The sequence below is a fragment of the Dermacentor albipictus genome, chromosome 5, assembly GCF_038994185.2.
Source record: "Dermacentor albipictus isolate Rhodes 1998 colony chromosome 5, USDA_Dalb.pri_finalv2, whole genome shotgun sequence".
NCBI classification, from domain to species: Eukaryota; Metazoa; Arthropoda; class Arachnida; order Ixodida; family Ixodidae; genus Dermacentor; species Dermacentor albipictus.
This window is the reverse complement of record NC_091825.1, coordinates 23947801-23962924: the sequence shown is the minus strand read 5'-3', so window position 1 is coordinate 23962924 and position 15124 is coordinate 23947801. Positions and strand designations below refer to the sequence as shown.

The window sequence follows — 15124 nt, the reverse complement described above, 5'->3', positions numbered from 1 at the left end:
GCGTAAAGGAGCAGCTGTTCGCTTGTCTTGTGCGGAACTCGCCGACAAGTGTCGATGAGTTTATCAAAGAATCGGAAGCCATAGAGCGCGCGTCACGCCTACGCTGCCGCCGCTATGATCACCTGAGCAGCTGTGGACCAGCAAGCGCTGCAGCCGTGACGGCCACAGACGAAGGTTCCTTGCGTCGGCTGATACGCGAAACAGTTCAGGAAGAGATTAAGAAGCTCACTGCCACGCCAAGTGAATGCACAGCTGCGTCGGTGGCTCAAGTTGTGCGCCAAGAAATAAAGCGAGCGTTTTCGGCTCCCGAGCCACATCCCTTGAGCCCAGCTACGCAGATGTTGCCCGATGACCGCCACCTCCGATGCCGACGCCGCAGTATCACCAGCAGTCAGCACCGGCATCGCCTTGGCACCGTACGAAACAACCGACCCAACCACCGCTTCCCAGAACTGACATTTGGCACACAGCTGACTATAGGCCCTTGCGCTTCCACTGTGGGGAAGCGGAACACATCTGTCGTTATTGCACTTATCGCGTCGCAGCGTACCAAGCATTTCCATCCACTGCTTCTCGTCAGGCTTTTGACGGCAGCGGAGCGAACATTGACGCGAATTTGACGAGCTGGTGGGCCGATTCTGACCGGTCGTGCTCCCCTTCTCCGGGACACCTTTTTCCACCTGAAAGACGCAGTTCCACCAACGTGGCCTGAGGGCGATCTCCCAGCCCACGCCGGGGAAACCGAAAGCGGCGACCTCAGGGAACCATTGCCCTCGAACGAGCAGCCCATAGAGCCGGATGATTTGACGACAGACGAGATTGTTAGAGCCGATGTTACTCTATCAATTGACGGCCATGACGGGAACGCGCTGGTAGACACTGGTGCGGACTTTTCGATCGTAAGCGAAAAAACTTGCGGACACACTTCGCAAAGTGAAAATGCAGTGGTCAGGGCCGCACAGTAAAGGTGCTGGAGGCCAGCTACGGAAACCGACTGGTAAGTGTACTGCAATTATCAACATAGAGGATTGATCACTCGTCGCAAATTTTGTTATTTTCTCCGACTTTTGCAAAGGTGTAATATTACGTATGAACATCTTACACGAGTACGGCGCCATCATCAACGTACCAGAAATTATACTAACCTTTTCTGGGGACGTAAGTGCAGAACTACAACGCAAGTCCTTGCGCACCATAGACGACGTGACCACACCAACGCTATCTTGCTGTCTTTGTTTCCGTCGGGTGCGACAACGAATACCATGGGGAAGGTCTTGCTGAGCAGACAATTAGGCTTTTGCCCACTCAAGGTGCTGCCATACTCAGAAGTCTTGTCAATGTAATGCGGGGGCAAACAGAAGCACTGCCGACAAACTTCAGCAAGCAACGACGACACATTGCAAAAGGCGCAGCAGTCGCTTGCCTCGACGAGATTGCGGAATTCGGCGAATGCTTTACATTACAGCAGGGAGAGCAAGACGCTTCGGCACTGTTACCTGTACTTGACGTGAGAGCGAGCTTATTACCAGCGGAAAGGCAGCGCCTTGTGGACCTGATGCACAAGTTTCGCGATTGCTTCTCGTCGACATTCAGGGTCGGTCAGACGCCACTGACAAAGCATCGGAATATCACAGAAGAGACAGCGAGATCAATCTAACAAAACCCATACGGTGTAGCGCCACGAGAACGCGAAACCATCCAAGAGCACGTGAAGAAAATGCTCGCCTATGACGTTATCCAACTGTCAAAAAGCCCGTGGGCATCGCCGGTAGTGATGGCCTAAAGAAAGACGGCAGCATACTTTTTTCTGTAGACTGCCGTAAGCTTAACCGGGTGACAAAGAAAAACGTACGCCCGTTACCGTGTATGGACAATTTTCTCGACAGACTGAGGCGTGGACGCTACTTCTCGTCGATGTACCTATAGAGCAGCTATAGGGAAATCGATGTCGAGGAGGGAGACAGAAAAAAGACTGCTTTCGAAACGCGTGACGGGCTTTACGAATTCAAGGTCCTGCCTTTCGGTTTGCGCTCAGCTCCAGCAACATTTCAGCGTCTCATGGATACGGTTCTGTCAGGCCTGAAGTGGCAGACATGCCTTGTACACCTCGACGACGTCATAGTTTTTCGGCAACGTTCGAGGAACATCTGAGAGGGCTGCTTGCGGTTCTACGAACGATACGGTCGACCGGCCTAACATTTAAAACAGAGAAGTGTCACTTTGGTTTCGAGGAACTCGATTTCTTAGGTCATGTTGAGTCATCAAGACGTCCGATCTGACCCCGGCAAGATCACGGCCGCCACAACGGACAAGAAGGCAGTGAGGCGTTTTCTAGAATTCTGCGCGTATTACAGAAAGCTTATTGCCAATTTTTCACATGTAGCTTTCCCGTTAACGCACCTTACAAGAGAAGACGTTGCCTTCGTGCGGGGCGAAGAAGCAGCATTTAATGATCTTCGACAGCACCTGCAAACACATGCTGTACTGGCTCACTTTGACGAGGACTCCCCTACTTTCAGTCATACGGACGCTAGCAACGTAGGTCTAGGCGCTGTGCTCGTGCAGTAGCAACAATCAGCCGAGAGAGTCATGCATACGCAAGTATGACGCTCTTACGTGCCGAGTCTAAATGCTCAACCACAGAAAAGGAATGCCTTCCGGTGGTATGGGCAGTTATCAAGTTTCGCCCATATTTCTATGGCCCTTCCTTTAGTGTTGTCAGCGATCATCACTCACTTTGCTGGCTGACGAACTTGAAGGATCCGGTGAACTAGCGCATTGGAGCCTAAGCCTTTAGGAATGTGATATGACAGTGGTGTGCAAATCCGCAAAACAGCACTCCGATAATGACTGCTTCTCATGGTCAGCGATTGAGCAGGAAGTCACAGAAAATGACGAAGTCATGGCTTTCATAGGAGCTCTAGACACGGTCACCATTTTTCGTTAGCAGCGGAAAGACGGCGAACTGATTCTGCTAATTGATATTTTAGAAGGCCGGATTACAAACGCGCCCAAAATATTTGCAAGAAGCTTGCCATCATTCTGCTTCCCTATTGATGTTCTGAATTTATCTGCAAGCGGAAGCAGCCGCCTGCTTGTCCCAATGTCTATCTGTCATTAGGTCTTGCAAGCCTGCCACGATGAACAGATATCTGGCCACCTCGGCTACACGTGAACACTGGCCCGAGTCAAAGAGAAATATTGGAGGCCCAGGATTGCCGCCTTTGTTAAAATTAGCGCACGTGCCTCGATTGTCAACGATGCAAACCACCACATATGAAACCAGCTGGTCTACTATAACCAGTCCAAGGGCCCACGACCCCATTTGCCCAAATCGGGAGGGACCTTCTCTGACCATTCCTGACTTGCAATACTGGCAATAGGTGGGTAATAATTGCCACCGATTATCTGACACGCTATGCAGAAACCTAGCCCCTACCAAGCGGCATCGCCGTCGAATCAGAGCGATTATTTATTGAAAACGTGGTTCCGAGGCACGGAGCGCCAGCGGTGATAATAACGGACAGAGGGACTGCTTTTACGTCTACACTTCCAAAGACAGTGCTTAGCCTCAGCGGCACGGCTCACCGAAAGACCACCGCCCATCACCCGGAAACGAACGGCCTAAGAGAACGCTTGAACAAGACTGTCGCGGACATGCTGAGTATGTACGTAGACGTGGATCACAAAAATTGGGATGACATTCTACCGTACTGTTTGTGGGTAAGTCACCTCTTTCCCAGGAAAAGAACTCCTAAAGGTGTGAAAGCAGAGTATAAAGTTTTTGCATTTAAAATTGGTTTCCTGTTCCGGCAGTTCCGCTTAAATATGGGAGTTTGCATATTGGACGAGCCACTAAGGTAAACGCCATTCTCGTTCTTGCAACTCTAGAAAAGAAAGGGGGCGTTTACTCCTCCCAGGCGTCTGCACGCGAGCCTCCACCAATGGGCGCGCACACTACACTGACGTCACGATCCGGACGGCCGGTGAGCCCGCCGATGGAGAAGGCTGCCGCCCGCGCCTCGAACTGGGCCGCGTCGCGTCAGTCGTGTGCGCCTGCCCCTTCGAGTGAATTCCCACACGGTTTGTGGTGGTCTATCATGCCGCAAATATTATTGCGAGCTTACGATGCGCCGCTTGCGCCGTGTGCGTTTATTCTGGCCGTGATCCGGCGCAGAAGCATGGCAGCGAGCATCGCTGACGCTGCGCTACGCTTTGCCGGAAAACAAGATCCCGCGGCTTCACACCGCTACAAACACACATCCTGCGTGTTTGTGCCATGTTCTTTTGTTTCGCTCCCGAGTGAAGTTACGACGAGGTAAGTTTGCCAAAGTGTGGTGCTTACTGTTAGCGGCGGGTGTGTTCATCTATACTGTGTCTATGTACAAGAAAAAAAAATGAGAAGGAACGAAAAAAATACTTGTCACGTTCTTGAAAATACGTTTATGACAACACAAAACCAAAAAAGGAAATCTAAATCTTATGCTATTTAACACCAAGAGTACTTATTTAAAACGATGAATGAAGCATTTTTGTACACTTCCTGCCTCAATCGTCTTCTCGTCCGACTTGTAATGGTTTCGATAATTTCGTTGTTCTTTTTTTAAGTCCTTGTTAAATAGCAAATGATTCATTTTCAGCTCGCAAATTGAGTAATAAATGTGCCGTGTACATGTAAACCAGCGCAAACGCCATGCAGAGCTGCTCTTTCTTCTTTTGTCCCGTGCATGCAATCAAGTTAAAAAGCAGACGAGGCGCAGCATTGCCGAAGGCAGGGGGCCATTTTTCTTTCCCGATCCGGCACGTGCTGTAGGAGTGCAATCACGAGAGCTCTACCAAACATGCAATCAAAATACAAAAGACTTTATTTGTACCGAGAACTACGCATTTTAGAAGCGCGGGTTTTTGAGCGGGACTGTTTTAGTCGCGGAGGCAATCGGCTGTCGCCCCTTGGTCGTCTGGTTGGGGCCTCCCCTTTTTTTCTAAAGTTGTATCCGTCTATAAGTAAATCACACGGAGGGGCGGTGATATCTATAGGCAGACCCAGACAGTCTGCCTCAGCGTGCAATCAAAAACGAGAGGCTAAAGACATAGAGACGGCGGAAGTGCATATAGCGTTATAATAGACGACAGCGTTTTTTTGAAAGCGGGTGACACATATACAGAAAGAGACATCAAGTAAATACATATTTTATACAGATATTAAGGGCCGATAAACACGGACGTCAAAATGAAACATATATTGGCGACTCTCACTGCATGTTATTATACTTGTTCGCTTCGCATTCGTTTCTGTACTAACGTCCTGTGTCTTAACGCACATCAACCTGAATTCACCAAAGTTCTTACGCTAGAAGTGTTCGTAAGTGCGGACGCTAGCCAATCGTATTATAGGCCAGTTTATTAGCGGAGGTGGCAGCTCAATGGCAAACAGCATTTGGTAACGAAAAGATTTGTGAATGCGGCTCCTCCCTTGTTAGCTAGGCATGCCTTATTGTGCGTGTCTTTTGCTAAGCTGTGAACTATCAAATTCATGAAACAATGAAAAAAAAAAGGATAAAGGAAGCTGTCTGGCGGTCTCGGCCCCGGAAAGCAGTGGCATATAATATTGCCCCTGTCGGGTAAACTTTTCCAAATATGCCAGATGCTGCATCACGAGCCGCATTTAGGTTATGAAGTGGTTATTTTAAGCACATTTCTCTAAAAAGAAAGGAAGAAAAATCTCATAAAGGACTATGGTTGCACGTACGCTATACTGAGAAAGAGAGCTTCAAATGGGATGTAGTAGTTTACATAACCATTGAAAGACAACGCATGACACAGGTAAAAATCATAGCCATGATTGGAGCGTGGCCGAATAGAGATATATGGGTCTCAAATTCGCGCCAGTTCAGTCTGCCAATCCTTCAGTTTGTTGCTTTTTTTCCCCCCTTTTTTTGCTCAAGGCGTAGCACTTCTACTGCAAGCACCCGTTCGAGGTTGAATATCGGCTTATATCGATGCCGCCTGCGACCTTGTGTAGACAGCTCTCAAGGGCCGGTCTGCGGGAGCATAAACTTTACGTCAGCGGACAAGCTGCTGGGCATGATTTTTTCCGCTCATCACGCAATAGAGAGGATGCACACAGCCAGCAAAAGAAGGGGAAAAAATATCGAAGGACGTGCTTCATGGAAAAAAACGACGAAGCAACTGCCGACAACAGTTGCTTGACAACACGGAAGAACGTACGCGGTGCGAATGTAAACAGAGCACACGTAATGTATTCATCTGCCTATGCGGCACCATTCGAATGGTGAAAAACAAGAGTGTTCCTCCAGAAAGTCGCTGCGCTGCGTAATCGATGCTGCGAAGTTTACTGCACGTAACTGCTGCGTGTGTCTTGGCCGAGGACCCGGGAATCCAAATGAATGTTCCCGCGGGCAGTTTACAGAAAACAGAGGCTTATCTTCATGGCCCCTACGAGTGACGTCATTAACGGGACTTTTTTTAACCGGCCTCAAGAAACTGGTTGGCTAATGACTGTTGAAGGGGGGAACAGTGGAGACGTGGCAAATCAATGCATGCTCGTCACGTAGCAGAGGCCAAGGAAACATGCAAAAGGGTGTGCTGATTTGCATCGTTGCTGCGAATTTTGATCTTTCCTTTTTTGTATGGATGCCGACCACATGACGGTGAAATGTGGATTAACATCTTTGCAAAATGTGTTTTTTTTCAAATTTGCCATATCAGCTGCTCATCTGGCCCTCTTAATAGGGGGATTCTCTTTATAACCACTATCGTGGTGAGAAAGACACCAACGAAAGGAAATATGCATGAAAGTAGGTGGCCGACCCACCGAACGCATTTATTATCTCAAATTGTTGCACTAAGCAAAGCTGTACATATCTATGCGCTCAACGAAAATTAAAAGAAAGAAAGCGAAAAACCTGTTCGGCAGCTATCGTGGTGGATGTGTATTATACTTTGTTTATATTACTATACCGTAACGTTCTCCTTGGCTTCGACGGTGACGTTGCTCGTAGTTTTCTAGGGCTTTTATTCTTTGGTTGGTACATGGGAGACGGTCATTAAATAAAAATAGACTTGTTCGGATAGTCCCTGCCTAGGCTATTGCTATTCTTTTGATTGAAAACTTTTCTGTTAGATTTAGCGATAGGAAAAGGGCATACCATCTTCGTTCGTTCATCACACCTTCATTCAGGCACGGCAGGTGAAAAATACACACTTGAAACATGCATTGAACAGCGTCACTAGGCGGTGGCGAAATACTGACAAAGAGTCGCGAATATACTGTGCTTGTTGACAGCTTCAATAGATGGTTAATCAATCACATATTTGACGGCGACGAGACTGTGGTCTTCGTTGACGGACATCTAAGGCAGCGATCGCGCAGGATTCTTACGATCAAGTGGGCGTCCCGGATTGCATCGAGATGGGGCTCGTAACTGTTAGTAGTCGTGGGGCTATGGGAATGAGCCCATCGTTGGAGCCTCAGGGAATTCAGAGTTGCGTTGCACAGAAAGCTGCAGACACCGTTCAGTTGGCAAGTGGTGGGACTCTGTGAGTCTCCGCGGCACCTGTGGACGACAAACCTTACAGCCCAAGAAGATACGGAATGAACTGTACGCAGAGGCGGAATGAAGCCGCACGGTTGCCTTCGACCACCGAAATGCCAGGGGGAAAATTTCTAACCTGCCATTCTGTCCCACACACTATCATGCCGAGGAAACATTATTTGGTTGACTGTAAGTCTTTCTTTTTTTTTTCTTGTCACAAGCTAGATACATGTCATCAGGGACTTCTTGGCGATTGCTTCGGTCTAATTTGGCCACTCGAATTTGCTGCGACCACGACTCGAACCGGTAATCTCGTTCTCCCTGGTGGAACCACTGCGAACGTTACACCCTAGGCCCGGCCCGTTCTCCTAACACCTACCTTGATATATAATCGAGAAGGTCTGTCCGCCGAGTTCGATGACGCGTTTACTGGAGAAGAGATGACTGCCCGGGGACGTGTCCAGGAAGCATTCGAGGCTCGGCGACCCCAAGGTGCCAGGTCGGCGGCTCCGGGCAGCTACCTCTTCGGTCGTCGGCGGGGTCGAGCGCGCCGCGACAGCGGGGACGGCGCCGCATCCACACGCCCGCCGCCCAGCTCTGGTTGGCGTGCTTCGGCCAGGCCGATGGGGACGATGCCGGGCTGAACGGGCCGGCTCAACCACATGCAGCGACGGGCCACAACGAAGTCGGCGAGGGGCGCGGAATCGGCGGCGACGGCGAACAGCGGGCGAGGACGCTCGTAACGACCCACGGGCTTTTGTCGAAACGGCTCCGAGCGCGGTCGTGCAAACGTCCTCGATAAAGCGAATAGTCCAAGAGCTCGCGCACTGAGGTGTGGGCGCGTTTTAACGACACGCACAGACGATATTTGGACCGGGGAAGACTAGGAGGACCGGCCGGGTAAAGGGAGAGCGTGGGTAAGGGGTGGACTGCTGCTGTCGTCACTGGAGGACTCTAGACCCCACGTGACGCGGTGCTGCTAGCCGCTTGTGCGCGCGTGCGGGCACGGGACCTGCTGACGCGTACGCCGGAGATACTGGAACGTCTCTTTGCTGTCTCTCGCTTCTGAGCTGCGCGGCATATCAGCGGTCGACGGAGGAGGACAGGGAAGTGTCGAAACGTGTCGCGCCGAGTTCAGGGTTGAAGTGGAAAGTAGGATGGAGGAGAGACACAGAGGGCGAGACAATCAAATGAATGCGCGTTGTAAACGTTTCCGGGGCAGGCATTGAAACAGCCCAGGTATACGCGTGCTCGGAGATAGCATTGTGCCTATCGTCGCAGAGCGCGCGGGAAGCGACAGGTGCGAAGGTCAACGTCGTGCAGTTCGCGCTGTATTTCACTCACTCATATGCCCAGACGCCTACGCTGAAAAATGCCATGAGTAGAGGAAGCTGCTCTGGCAGCTTCCTGTGGAAGATTCACGGTCATGCAATTATCGAGTGCAAATGAGAAAAACTGCACTTCCTTTGCCTTCTTCCCAATTAGGTAATTAAAGATGAACTAAGCGATTAATAATCCCGAAGGTCCCTCGTAGGAATACGTTAGTAAACCCGAAGAAACGCAATATTGTTTCTCAAAGGATTCAAAGTATTCTACGGGGCACAATACGTGACAAATGTATGCTACTGTAGCAACTGAACGTGCGACAAATAACGTAAGGCAAAGCAACGTGATGGAAAAGGCAGGCATAAGGACAGATTATTCCATGATGAAAATTTACATAAAGAGCCCCTCACCAGGTCCCCGACGGTCTCTCGCGCAAGCTGTTGCGTTGGTCTCGTTTCGCGCAGCACCTGTTTAGCTTGCTGTGCACGAGAACACCTGACAACCGGTATAAGTCAATGCAACAAGAACACAGAGGCAGACGCTAGCAGATCACAGTGCATGATCGCGCTGGAACGCGGTAGAAAAGGGCATAATTTCGCTCTTTGCGCGCGCGATTGCACGACATGGTAACAAGCAGACGAAACGGACGTAGCTATGGCTATATACGGTACAAAGTGAAGCGAACACACGCGGACATCTGGTTTGTAGGTTTTATTATTTCTCTAAACAATAATTCTTCTATAGATTCAACAGATAAAACAGATGAGTGCTGTTGCCTTGACTAGTTCTCAAAGTCCACTGTGAGTGACATCACAGCACGGCGAACTACAAACACGCACTTGCGCGATTGACGCCGACTCTCATGGTGGTTAGCGCGGCGACCACGAGGACAGGGGCGCAGGGACTTTGGTTTGAAATTTCAGCTCTTTTGGCGACGCGTAGCGGTGTAATACTTTACAGGCACTTCGTTCCTCATCCACGGCTCAATAGAGCTCAAGCATTAACGCTCCGTCTACTACAAACGAATAGGTATCCCAATCCGTCACTCTTATATGCAATCTATCCGGATACTTACACCGACAGTACATGCCGCGATTGTGGAGAAATAGCCACGTTAGAACACGTGCTCTGGCGGTGTGCCCGGTCACGCTCTGTCATCGATAACAGCTAGGCCAGATGGGAGGCGGTTTTCCACAGCCTTTTTCTGGCTGACCAATTCTGGGCTGTCAAGCAGGCCCACGATGCGCCGCTTCCCAGGTGGGAGTAGTGCACTTCGTGATGACTCACTATGTGCAGGACCTCAATAAGGGTTCATCATGCCATACAATACGCTCGTTATAGCACTGACTGTATGCACTGTGCTTGTCAGTTCGACATGGCCAGACCTGGTGAGGGGCCCTTTACAGTCAAAAACGGGAAGGTTAGGGAGAAATGGCGGTAATTTCAACCGGAAAGCTGCTTCTCTGGAAGAAGAGAAAGAACAAAACGTGTTATGATACTGCAACCCGATTGGCAGGACTTTGTTCACGAAAGAAAATTGGCCCATATTTAACCTTCCACACAGACAGAAATGAAAACATCAACAGGCGACAAATCGTCTTTTTGATGCATGCAGAGAAACAAACAGTAGCCCCCACTCCCCCGTAATTTGGAGAGAATAGCACTTATTGCCAAGTCGTGACAGCACGCATGCTGGCTACTGATGAGAATGTTTTTGGCGGAGAAATCCTTTGGACTTGCGAAACTATCATAATAGGTAGAAATAGGTCTGCTAAACATGTTTTCGCACTTGAAATTAGAATTCGCGAATTGAGTTACTCGTGTGAGTCCCCTGCCGCAGGAAAAGAAAACAGACTACGTCATGTACGTAGACACAACGCACACTTTAGAAGTTATATGGGAAGTGAGGCGGTTTTTTATATGCTATTCCATAAGCGGTGATGTGTACAATTGTATTTGCTTCCGTCCTAAGCAGCGCGTAATAGTGTATAATGCTGACATTTACTGCACCGCGCAGGTCAATACATTAGTCTCACGGAATGCTTATGTTTATGAACTTCACCATTCTCAACCAATGGCGCAACGCAAACACCGGTTGCGAAGTGCTAACGCAGCGACGCCACCAGGACGATGACAGTACGCACGATGCTTGTCGATGGTAGGATGGTGACGACAAGTGTACGCACACCAAACTATTGCACATATTTAAATATACCTGGTGTTTCAGCGAATACATTCAAAAATCTTTAAAAATTGCCTGTGTTGGGCAGCACAATTCTGGTCTACTGCATGGAAGAGGCGGACAGTACTTGCACAAAAGATTGAAATTAATAATAAACTTATTAAAAATCACTAATTACGCTTTTACCTAATTAACTTATGACATATATTGCAATTTAAACATTCTAGCCGGGTAGTTCGGAAGGTGAATCCAGTTGAACCGGATGATACCAGCTTCGAGATGTTGGTTCCCGAATTTTGAGGAGAAATGCATTAGCGTTCCAGTGACGTTTGTGCTTCAATGCATGAAACGACGCTTTCCTGAGAAAGTTGGTGGAACTACAGTGCATTTTTACCGTGTGTGAGTGACATTTATCAAGATGTTGAAGAGAAAAGTGCAGCGCCATAACTGCCTCTCTAGGGATGGCACCACTCCACGGGGAGGGGTGAGGATAGTTTGACGGCGCATATCTCGTAAGTGGTGCTCTCTGCTCAATTTTTTTCAAGTGGATATGCCTTGCATTCTCACCCGCTAGAATTCGTAAATTGAAATATGCGCCACATGGTAATCAGTTAAAAACCTAATTAGTGATTATTTGTTAATGAGTAGATTATGAATTTGAATTTTTGCGCGAGTAACGTCCGTCTCTTCGAGTAGACAAATTCACGTTCTAGAATTGCGCTATGTGCCATAGGCAATTACAAAAAATTTAACGTGTTCGCCGAGAGAGAGCGTAAACTTTTATTTTCAAATCAACAACATTTGAGTCCGGCGTCCTTTTAGTGGGTGTGGGCACCCGGTGCGGACGCGGTTCCGAGACCTTGTCTCGAAGCGGCTTCCTCGGCTCGCTGGACGGCCCAGAGTTGTTCTGTCAGGTTTGAGCTGAGCAGTGCGGTCTTCCAGTGCGAGCGGAGGATCGCGGTAGAAGAGACGGAGGGGTCGGCACTGCCCGACTTGTTTGTTAAGTGCTGACATTCCCATAACATGTGATTAAGTGTGGCAACCTCGCCACAAGGTGTGCATCTTTTTTTAGTGTACACGTCAGGATACATGGCGTGCATGAGTCTCGGGTTTCTGTAAGAATCCGTTTGTAATTGTCTGAAGTGTACTGCTTGCGTCCTGTTTAACCTAGCGTGAGGGAATGGATATACGCGTCTTTGTAACTGATATTGTGTCGGGATGTCGTGGAACCTGGTCATATGATCCTCCCACACCCAGACGTTTGCAGTACCCCGCGGGGGCTCTTCCTCCGATGATGCTCGGTGAGTGAGGCCTCGAGCAACGCGGTGAGCCGCTTTGTTCGGGGGGCTCAATCCAGTGTGCCGGGATCCATAGCAAATGCTTTCGGTTATCTACGTCGGCCTCTCGCTTCTGTATGGGATGTCGCTGGAGTATGTGATACGCCGAAACACCGTGTATTTAAAGCTCTTATACCCCTGGTGACAGAGTGGCACATACCCATTCTAGAGACTATTAGGCTAAGAATAGGCGCACATGCAGTGTTAAATTTACCCAGTGGCTAAAGAATACCGCAGAAAACATTAGTAAATTTCAGGTCTAGAGATACATGTGGCGTCGCCGTTATATACCCAGGTTCTTTGTGGAGATTCATTGCTTCATTACACTAAACAGACGTGCACTCTCCGAAACTACTTTATCCGTCACCACTCAGTGCTATATGAGTAATATATATTCGGGAAGAAACTTACACCTCGCACCAAATTGCGGGGATATCGGCAAATAAACCTACGGTTTATAAAACGCCTGCCGTACATCGGAGCTCTGCTATGTTTTGTTGGGCGAAGCACTGGTTCATCGCTTGAGAGACGACAAGGCACCGTTCGCGCAAGGGTATCTCAGGCGTTCTTTTCTGTCTTTCAAAACATGGTGTACTTTGGGCCACAGCTTTGCCAATGTGAACAACGCAGTCTGCCCATTGACTCTCGAGCACCTAAGAGCCTGCCCACTGCAGTGGTTGCAGGCGTTTTACGATTGCCACCCAACCAGGGCCAGAGCTAACGATGGCTGCCGTTCGAGATAATTGTTATCCAGCGGCGTCTCGCCATCACAAATCAGACTGACTAGCGCCTACTTAAATTATACAAACCACTCTTGCGGCAGCAATTTCTTTATAAATGTGGAATGTTAAGGTCAATGGCGGTGGATGTAATCAACCGTTTCGCTCATAAGTAATGCATTTAATTGGCTGGCTGCCTTGTGAAAAATGAAGGGAAAAAACTCATCATCTTGATTGACCAGCACCCGTCGTCACTGAAAACTCACCGTCCTCAGTGGGAACATAGGCGCGATAGACAGAGCACGGCGTACAGCGCGAACCATGACGCTACTGATAGTCAAGCTCAGAAGGCTCTTCCACGCGGCCTTTCTATACCCGCAGAAGATACAAAGTTGCAGAGGGAGGCGAAACCATATCAATGTGTGATCTAGCTCGACAACATTCAGCCCGCCATGATTATAGCGCAAAGACACGATAATTATCCACATGCACGCTCCGAAGCACTCGGTAATCGCCTGTTCAGATTACAGTTCCCCATGTATATAGATTACACAGTAGAAATGTTCATAGTGCTGCCCGGATGGCAAATGTGATAACCGAGTGGAAACAGAAGAAAATTAATAAATGGAGGCACTATGAGTATTATTGTCGTCTAGCGGCCAAGTTGCCGAAACACATGGCTGCTGAGACAAGATGAACCGCAAGAAGTCGTGAGAACTAAGAATCCTCGTCACTCTCTAAATTACGAGCTTAATCGTAACCGCTTGCAGCAAACCAGTTCTGCGGAAGCCCGCAAGGTGGAGTAAATGGAACTCATCTTGGGTTTCCGTTGCAGCTTTGTGCTACAGTCGGGTGGCTGACAATTTTTTGCTATCCCGTGACCGGTTGTGGCTGTGGATGCTTATGAAAGAGAAGGAGCGCGTATACGGCCTTCGTCATGTACACTCGTAAATATGGACTTAATGTAAGCGTCCTTCATCCTTTATGAGACCTTACTGTGTGTACCGATGAAAAGCTGCAGTGCTGCTCAACCCGTGTTTCCAGTGGTATAAGGCTTCTCGAATTTAGTTGGTTAGCGCTGAGTTCACTAAGGGCAGTCAGCTCGAAGCAGCCAATTCAACGGGAAAACTACTGCGACAAATATTTTACGTGCGCCAGAATCAGTTCATAAAGTGATTTTCCAGAACTGTATTTATGTAAGTTCATTTTTTCATTCTCCAGCACGACGTTGGCTAAAGGCATTCATCTAGAACAGACCAAGTTAGCTGGCTGACAACGCCGATGTGTTAGACATATTACGCGTGCCTCAAGTAACTCATACATATTGATGAAACAGTTATGAAGAATTGAATTGAAGAAGTTCAGTTCATTTTTACATTCATATTTCTGGAGGGGCTGACCCAAAAGAAAAGCTAATCCCGATGAGGCCTTAGGCATCGCTTGCTGGGGGGTGCGAAGAATGAGACTTCCACGGCCAGCTGGATACTTATCTATAGGTGCGTCTGTATACGCAGCCTAATTCATAGACGCCGAAAGAATATTATTTGCATGGAAAAAATGTCATTGGCTTGGAGAATTACGAGCGTAGAAACAATAACAGTGAAAGAGATACAAATTTGTAAGCGCACATTCTGCAATGAACGTACAAGTCTTAAGTGTATATCCGTGAGAAAATAGCACATATAGTGAAATATTCTTATTGCATAAGCAAATAATTGCACCCCCCCCCTTAGTATGCGCAGGAAGAAATAACTTCCCAAGTCTTAATTAAAGCTTTACCAAACCTGCGGAAAAAAAAACAACGTGTACAGAAATCAAAAAAGGCCACTGGGATAGCATAAAGAACTACCTGCCAAGGGAATGCCATCATCGCATTGCCGCAGCAGCAGTCTAGAACTTCGGTTCATTGAACTCTATATGGTCAGCGCGCCAAGAGCAAGATAGAAGTTAGTGTTCAGATTTTTATCATGACCAATTTATCTGTATCAAACCTTAGCAGGTTCG

The 15124-nt window shown here is 48.4% G+C and overlaps 1 protein-coding gene across 10 annotated transcripts in view; it reads right to left on the bottom strand.

Moving 5' to 3' along the window:
• The window catches only part of LOC135898303 (solute carrier family 41 member 1-like), a 458169-nt gene that overhangs the window by 116968 nt on the left and 326077 nt on the right, over positions 1-15124 (bottom strand). For 5 of the 10 annotated variants that reach the window (XM_065427181.2, XM_065427183.2, XM_065427182.2 and 2 more), the window contains exon 1: positions 7936-8430. The exons of 4 other annotated variants lie outside the window; for them this stretch is intronic. The gene's annotated coding sequence lies outside the window, so the exon portion shown is untranslated. Of the gene's footprint in view, positions 1-7935; positions 8432-15124 lie in introns of those variants that run through there. One more of the 10 variants, XM_065427176.2, reaches the window with a different exon arrangement.